The sequence below is a fragment of the Emydura macquarii genome, unplaced genomic scaffold (assembly GCF_026122565.2).
Source record: "Emydura macquarii macquarii isolate MOO-44397 ecotype Brisbane River unplaced genomic scaffold, CSIRO-AGI_Emac_v2 contig_3438, whole genome shotgun sequence".
NCBI lineage: Eukaryota > Metazoa > Chordata > Testudines > Chelidae > Emydura > Emydura macquarii.
This window is the reverse complement of record NW_027133575.1, coordinates 31,820-40,887: the sequence shown is the minus strand read 5'-3', so window position 1 is coordinate 40,887 and position 9,068 is coordinate 31,820.

The following is a 9,068-nucleotide window of genomic DNA, read 5'->3' as shown; positions in this document are numbered from 1 at the left end:
TTTCAGTGCAAAGCCTACCAGGCCTTGCTTTTGTGCTTCCACATTCCCCCCTTTGGTGCTTTGTAACACCACATCTATAGACTCATTTGCATTAATCCATTTACCCCCTCATCTTCTTCTTCGTTCTCTCTTAGTACTTCAGTGTACATCAGTTGGGCCATCTGTTTTATTTCTGTGGTCTGTATACTTTTCTGGGTTTGACTTACTATACATTGACAACAACAGTTGAATAACATGACCAGTAAATATATTCCTATTATTATTCCAAGGAACAATAGTAACCCCTGAACAATTTTGGAGCCCAGAGTTCCTAACAAATCCCCAAACCAGCTCCAAAGACTCCATTTTCAGGCTGGTGTAATTTTGCAGTGGCATCTTGTATCTTTGTTAAGGCATTATAAATTCCTTCTTTATTATCAGGGATATAGGTACAACAGTCTTTTCCTATTAAGGCACATATCCCTCCCTTTGCTGCCAACACCATGTCTACAGCCATTCTGTTTTGTAAGACCATTTGCCTTATTTCTGAAACTTCAGTGGTGACGAATTTGAAAGCTTTAGTAGTTCCATTTGCTACCTCCTCTAATACTAATGCCACTCGTCTGAGTTCTTTTATGGTTCGTCCTACACCATAGCTAGGGAAGGTTATGGCAAAGAATCTATCAGTCTCAGTTATTTCTCTTTTAGACCAGTGAGAGTTTGGTGATTTAACAAGGTCCCCTTGAACATGCCTTATGGCCAGATTTAAATATGCCTTATAATGCCTTTAAAATATACCGGCCCATCCCCATGGCCAATATATATAAGCTCGAGTGCCACATACCCAATACTGTCCTAGCGTAGGATTTTGAGTATAACAAGCACTTGGGGTTGTACTCCCTATGGTCATCTCACATTGATGGTCTGGTACCTCTCCTAAGGTTTTAGCTGTCGGATTCGTTCCGACTATAGCTTCACACACATAACACAGAGGAACTGAGGTGTTAGGTTTACTACTCTAATAAATTCAGTTATATTTCGCTTTACGGAATTCCAAGTTGCATTCCAATTGTAAGGGCTTTGATCAAATGCCTCGTTTGTTGTCTCTAGGGGAACTGGTACAGGGATCATAGGAATTCCTCCTGGAGCATGAATGGGAAGATGGGCACAAATCCAACAATTTGAAACATTAACATCTTTGGTATTTTGAATTACTGTAGATAGGAAAGTATTTCCTTTAACAAAGGATGTGAGACTAAGGGTCCATATAAGAAAGTGTTGCATTTTGTACCACTTATACTGTAGCAGTGAGATATTGGAGACCATAGACACCCTGGCTTTCGCCTTCTGGTGAGTTCACCAACGTGTCCCACTATTATGGTGCAGTACCATCTTCCAACTCGCACTTGCCTGCTACTTTGGTTTCCACACTACAATAAGCATTAACACAATCGATACCATTAAGCAAAAAGCAATTTGTCCTTGTCTAGCCTCTAAGTCCCAATAGTTGTCAAAAATTAGTCCATGGATTTATAGAGTTTTCAGAGGAAGAATTGTTGTAGATCATTAGATAGGGGTTAAGTTCTGCTTCTCAAATTATATGGGTGAGGTTGTAGCACGTCTTTTTCCCTCTGATGTGGCAAATTCTCTTCCCGTGCAGGGGAGAGGTTACGAGCACTTACATCCTGCTCCTCTAACCTTATTTCTTCAGGTCCAGAGGTCCTTTTACAGTGTGAGGCATGTATCCAGGATTGGTGGTCTTGGCATTTTACAGCAGTGTTAGTGAGTATCTGGAATGGACCCTTCCAACGTGGTTCCAGGGCTGACTTTCTCTGGTGGACTTTCATGTAGACCCAATCTCCAAGTTGGAGGGAGTGGCAGGGTTCCGTTGCAGGTGTTGGGAGGACTTCTTGAACCTGTGAGTGGATAGACTTGATACACTGTATTAACAGTTTATAATAGTTCAGTATCACATTAACCGTTAACTGTGAGTCAAATTCTTGTGGGTTTGGCGGAGGGGTGTGTGGCAGTCTCAAAGGTCTGGCCATAAGGATCTCATGTGGAGATAGTCCATGCTTCCAGTTGGCAGTGTTTCTAACATACATGCGAGCTATGGGTAGGGCATCTGGCCACTTCAGGCTAATTTCTGCACATATTTTAGCTAATCTAGTTTTCAGATCAGAATTTTTTTCTTTCTACAGCTCCGCTAGACTGGGGGTGGTATGCACAGTGCAGATGTTGTTGAATTCCTAAGACTTTACACAAGTTCTGAATGACCTGTCCTGTGAAGTGGGTTCCTCTATCACTGTCTAAAATGAGGGGCAACCCAAACCTAGGTATGAATTCTCTCAACAGTTTCTTGGCAATGGTTATTGCATCAGCTCGCTTACAAGGATATGCTTCTACCCATCCTGAAAACATATCAACTATGACTAACACGTATTCAAAGTTACAACATTTAGTCATTTGGATGAAATCCATTTGTAAGGTCACAAAGGGTCCCTATGGGGGAGGGTGTGCTGAGGGTTTGGTCTTTTCTTTCTGGTCTATGTTATGGGATAGACAGATAGGACAGGTTCTGCAGTACTTTTGCGCTATGGAAGAAAAATGTGGGGCAAACCAATCGCGCTGTACTGTAGCTATCATCCCCCCTTTGCTCGTGTGAGCCACTGAATGTGTCACACGGTCAAGGTAGGGTAAAAGGGCCTTGGGTGCTACCAGGCAGCCGTCCGGGGAGCGCCACACGGTATCCGGGTGCAATTGGCACCCTTGTCATAGCCAGTCCTCTTTTTCTTGTTCTGAAGCCTGATCTTGTAGTTCTGTTAACTTAGTAAGACTTGCCAGGGGTGACTGGTCTGACGAAAGGAAAAGGTTAGTGAAATCTAATGCAGGAGGGCTGGAAAGGGCCGCATTCCTAGCTGCCTGATCAGCTAAGGCATTTCCACGCGTGATATCATCATAAGGGATAAGGTGAGCTTGACATTTAACAATGGCTAGGGCGGAGGGTAACTGCAGTGCCTGCAATAACGCATCAACATATTGTCCATTTTGAATGGGGGTTTCAGCCAAAGTCACGGGCGACTGCAAAAGCATAACGGGAATCAGTGTAAATGGTTGCAGATAGATTTTTGGCTAATATACATGCGCGAGTAAGGGCTATTAATTCGGCAATCTGAACAGACAATACTTGTTGCAAATGGTATGCCTCTAACACTTGGTGCTGAGTACATACCGCATATCCAGAGACAAGGTTACCCAAGCTGTCTCTAAGGCAAGAACCATCAACAAACAAAACTAAATCATGGTTCAGCAAAGGGACATCTTGGAGATCAAGGCAAGGCGTAAGGAGATGTTCAGTAACTGACAAACAATCATGAGGATGACCGTCAGAAAGAGTGGGGAGGAGTGAGGCAGGATTTAATACGGGACAACGGGTAAGGGTTACATTTGAGGCTGAAAGAAGGAGGTTCTCATATTTAGTTAGCCTCGAGTTGGATAAATGCTGGGTTTTGCCTTTTAAGAGTAGGGCAGTAACAGCATGTGAAATGACCACAATCAAAGGGCATCCCAAAACTAGAGTCTCCGCCTTTTCTACTAACAGGACTGCTGCAGCAACTGAACGGAGACAGGGAGGGAGTCCTGCTGCTACTGGGTCTAAAGCAGTGCTAAAATACGCTACAGGACGGCTCTTGTCTCCATGGGGTTGAATCACGACCCCTTGAGCAAACCCACCTTTTTCGTGACAATAAAAGTGTTGTTGTAGCCATGTTGGTCTCAGGATATTAGAGTGACAAGGTGGGAGAGGTGATATCTTTTACTGGATCAACTTCTATTGGTGAGAGAGAGAGAGAAGCATTTGAGCTACACAGAGCTCTTAATGTCTGGGAAACTTACTCAGGGCAGGACTACACTAGAAGCGCAACTGCGTTGCAGCTAGTCTGATGAAGTTGCTGTCTGCCGACTGGACAGCACTTAGGTCACTGTAACTTGTCACTCAGTTAGATCAATTTAAGCAGTAGTGAAGACCTGCCTTCAGACTTCACTGGAATACACACAGAATTTCCTCCTATCCATGGAAGGACAGAAGGAATAGAAACATAGAATCATAGAATATTAGAGTTGGAAGGGACCTCAGGAGGTCATCTAGTCCAACCCCCTGCTCAAAGTAGGACTAACCTCAGCTATATCATTCCAACCAGGGCTTTGTCAAGCCTCAGCTTAAAAACCTCTAAGGATGAAGATTCCACCACCTCCCTAGGTAACCCATTCCAGTGCTTCACCACCCTCCTAGTAAAAAACTTTTTCCTAATGTCCATCCTAGACCTCCCGCCCTGCAACTTGAGACCATTGCTCCTTGTTCTGTCATCTGCCACCACCAAGAACAGCCTAGCCCCATCCTCCCTGGAACTCCCTTTCACGTAGTTAAAGGCCGCTATCAAATCCCCCCTCACTCTTCTCTTTTGCAGACTAAACAAGCCCAGTTCCCTCAGCCTCTCCTCATAAGTCCTGTGCTCCAGCCCCCTAATCATTTTTGCTGCCCTCCGCTGCACTCTCTCCAACTTGTTCCACATCCTTTTTGTAGTGGGGGGCCCAAAACTGGACACAATATTCTAAATGCGGTCTCACCAATGCCGAATAGAGGGGAATAATCACTTCCCGTGACCTGCTGGCAATACCCCTCCTAATGCAGCGCAATATGCCATTAGCCTTCTTGTCAACCAGGGCACACTGCTGACTCATATCCAGCTTTTTATCCACTGTTACCCCAAGGTCCCTTTCTGCAGAGCTGCTGCCCAGTTCGTCGGTCCCCAGTCTATAGCTGTGCATGGGATTCTTCCTTCCTAAGTGGAGGACTCTGCACTTATCTTTGTTGAACCTCATTAGATATCTTTTGGCCCAATCCTCCAGTTTGTTTGTCACTCTGTATCCTATCCCTACCTTGCAGGGTTTCTACCACTCCCCCCAGCTTAGTGTCGTCCGCAAACTTGCTGAGGGTGCAATCTACCCCATCCTCCAGATCATTAATAAAGATGTTGAACAAAACCGGACCCAGGACCGACCCCTGGGGAACTCCGCTTGTGACCGGTTGCCAGCTAGACATGGAGCCATTGATCACTACTCGTTGAGCCCTATGCTCTAGCCAATTCTCTATCCATTTTATAGTCCATTCATCCAACCCATACTTCTTTAACTTGCTGGTAAGAATACTGTGAGAGACAGTATCAAAAGCTTTGCTAAAGTCAAGGTATATCACGTCCACTGCCTTCCCTACATCTACAGAGCCAGTCACCTCATCATAGAAAGCAATCAGGTTGGTCAGGCATGACTTTCCCTTGGTGAATCTGTGTTGACTGTTCCTGATCACCTTCTTCTCTTCCAAGTGCCTTAAAATGGATTCCTTAAGGACCTGCTCCATGATTTTTCCAGGGATTGAGGTGAGGCTGACCAGTCTGTAGTTCCCTGGATCCTCTTTCCTCCCTTTTTTGAAGATGGGCACTAGATTTGCTTTTTTCCAGTCCTCAGGGACCTCCCCCTGTTGCCACGAGCTTTCAAAGATAATAGCCAATGGCTCTGAAATCACCTCAGCCAACTCCCTCAGCACCCTTGGGTGCATTGCATCCGGCCCCATGGACTTGTGAATGTCCATTCCTTCTAAATAGTCTTGAACCCGTTCCTTCAGCACTGCGGGATGTTCGTCTCCTTCCCATTCTGTGCCACCCAGTACGGCAGTCTGGGAGCTGATCTTGTCTGTGAAGACAGAGGCAAAAAAGGCATTGAGTACCTCAGCTTTCTCCACATCCTCCATCACTAGGTCGCCTCCCTCATTCTCTAAGGGGCCCACACTTTCCCGAACCTTCCTCTTGTTGGCCACATGCCTGTAGAAACCCTTCTTGTTCCCCTTCACGTCCCTTGCTAGCTGCAACTCCAATTGCGCTTTGGCCTTCCTGATTTCATTCCTGCACGTTCGAGCAGTGTTTATGTACTCCTCCCTAGTCATCTGACCAAGCTTCCACTTCTTGTAAGCTTCTTTTTTGCATTTAAGTTCACCAAGGACATCTTTGTTAAGCCAAGCTGGACGCCTACCATATTTGCTATTCTTTCTGCACATCGGGATGGTTTGCTCTTGTGCCCTCAATAAGGTCTCTTTAAAATACAGCCAGCTCTCTTGCATATCAATCCATCCATCCATCCATCATGTAGTAGATAGCAGCAATATGTTCATAAGCATACTCAAAAATATAAACATGGGTATGATCAGGGCCCTAGTTTAGAAAAGGAGAGTGCAATGGGTTCCCCTGGGGTACAACCTGGGACGGGGGTTCCTCCGTGCCTTCTTAATATTCCAGTCTAGGCTGTCTCTCACAACACTTTCCCTGTGTGAAGGAGTGAACCCCTCTGGGTGCTGTTATCACTGAGGCCAACAACCAGCTAGATCATATCAATGCTGCCTGAGCTACTCATGAATCTCACAGAGAAAGACACCAACCTGTCCACCCCAGCTCCCTGCCTTGCATCCCGAAGTTGCACCATCCTCCCCTTGTCAGAAACCGGACCAGTAAAGGTTTATTATCCAGTTTGCCTCTCTTTCAATGTGGAGAAAACATACACAAGCTTTTGTTAAAGCAGGACCAACCCCAACTAAATCATCCCAGCCAGTGCTTTGTCAAACTGCACCTTAAAAACCTCTCAGGGATGGAGACTCCACCACCTCCCTAGGTAACCCAATCCAGTGCTTCATCACCCTCCTAGGGAAAATACTATTTCCTAATATCCAACCTAGACCTTGTCCATTGCAACTTGAGAACATTGCTCCTAGTTCTGTCATCTACCACCACTGAGAAGAACCAAGTTCCATCCTCCCCTGGAACCCCTTTTCAGGTAGTTAAAGGCTGCTATCAAATTCCCCCTCATTCTTCTCTTCTGCAGACTAAACAAGCCTAATTCCCTCAGCCTCTCCTCATAAATCATGTGTTCCGGCCCCCTAATAATTTTTGTTGTCCTTTGTTGGACTCTTTCCAATTTGTCCACATACTTTCTGTTGTGGGGAGCTCAAAACTGGTCCCAGTACTCCAAATGAAGCCTTACCAGTGCTGAATAGAGGGGAATAATCACTTCCCGTGACCTGCTGGCAATACCCCTCCTAATGCAGCGCAATATGCCATTAGCCTTCTTGTCAACCAGGGCACACTGCTGACTCATATCCAGCTTTTTATCCACTGTTACCCCAAGGTCCCTTTCTGCAGAGCTGCTGCCCAGTTCGTCGGTCCCCAGTCTATAGCTGTGCATGGGATTCTTCCTTCCTAAGTGGAGGACTCTGCACTTATCTTTGTTGAACCTCATTAGATATCTTTTGGCCCAATCCTCCAGTTTGTTTGTCACTCTGTATCCTATCCCTACCTTGCAGGGTTTCTACCACTCCCCCCAGCTTAGTGTCGTCCGCAAACTTGCTGAGGGTGCAATCTACCCCATCCTCCAGATCATTAATAAAGATGTTGAACAAAACCGGACCCAGGACCGACCCCTGGGGAACTCCGCTTGTGACCGGTTGCCAGCTAGACATGGAGCCATTGATCACTACTCGTTGAGCCCTATGCTCTAGCCAATTCTCTATCCATTTTATAGTCCATTCATCCAACCCATACTTCTTTAACTTGCTGGTAAGAATACTGTGAGAGACAGTATCAAAAGCTTTGCTAAAGTCAAGGTATATCACGTCCACTGCCTTCCCTACATCTACAGAGCCAGTCACCTCATCATAGAAAGCAATCAGGTTGGTCAGGCATGACTTTCCCTTGGTGAATCTGTGTTGACTGTTCCTGATCACCTTCTTCTCTTCCAAGTGCCTTAAAATGGATTCCTTAAGGACCTGCTCCATGATTTTTCCAGGGATTGAGGTGAGGCTGACCAGTCTGTAGTTCCCTGGATCCTCTTTCCTCCCTTTTTTGAAGATGGGCACTAGATTTGCTTTTTTCCAGTCCTCAGGGACCTCCCCCTGTTGCCACGAGCTTTCAAAGATAATAGCCAATGGCTCTGAAATCACCTCAGCCAACTCCCTCAGCACCCTTGGGTGCATTGCATCCGGCCCCATGGACTTGTGAATGTCCATTCCTTCTAAATAGTCTTGAACCCGTTCCTTCAGCACTGCGGGATGTTCGTCTCCTTCCCATTCTGTGCCACCCAGTACGGCAGTCTGGGAGCTGATCTTGTCTGTGAAGACAGAGGCAAAAAAGGCATTGAGTACCTCAGCTTTCTCCACATCCTCCATCACTAGGTCGCCTCCCTCATTCTCTAAGGGGCCCACACTTTCCCGAACCTTCCTCTTGTTGGCCACATGCCTGTAGAAACCCTTCTTGTTCCCCTTCACGTCCCTTGCTAGCTGCAACTCCAATTGCGCTTTGGCCTTCCTGATTTCATTCCTGCACGTTCGAGCAGTGTTTATGTACTCCTCCCTAGTCATCTGACCAAGCTTCCACTTCTTGTAAGCTTCTTTTTTGCATTTAAGTTCACCAAGGACATCTTTGTTAAGCCAAGCTGGACGCCTACCATATTTGCTATTCTTTCTGCACATCGGGATGGTTTGCTCTTGTGCCCTCAATAAGGTCTCTTTAAAATACAGCCAGCTCTCTTGCATATCAATCCATCCATCCATCCATCATGTAGTAGATAGCAGCAATATGTTCATAAGCATACTCAAAAATATAAACATGGGTATGATCAGGGCCCTAGTTTAGAAAAGGAGAGTGCAATGGGTTCCCCTGGGGTACAACCTGGGACGGGGGTTCCTCCGTGCCTTCTTAATATTCCAGTCTAGGCTGTCTCTCACAACACTTTCCCTGTGTGAAGGAGTGAACCCCTCTGGGTGCTGTTATCACTGAGGCCAACAACCAGCTAGATCATATCAATGCTGCCTGAGCTACTCATGAATCTCACAGAGAAAGACACCAGCCTGTCCACCCCAGCTCCCTGCCTTGCACCCCGAAGTTGCACCATCCTCCCCTTGTCAGAAACCGGACCAGTAAAGGTTTATTATCCAGTTTGCCTCTCTTTCAATGTGGAGAAAACATACACAAGCTTTTGTTAAAGCAGGA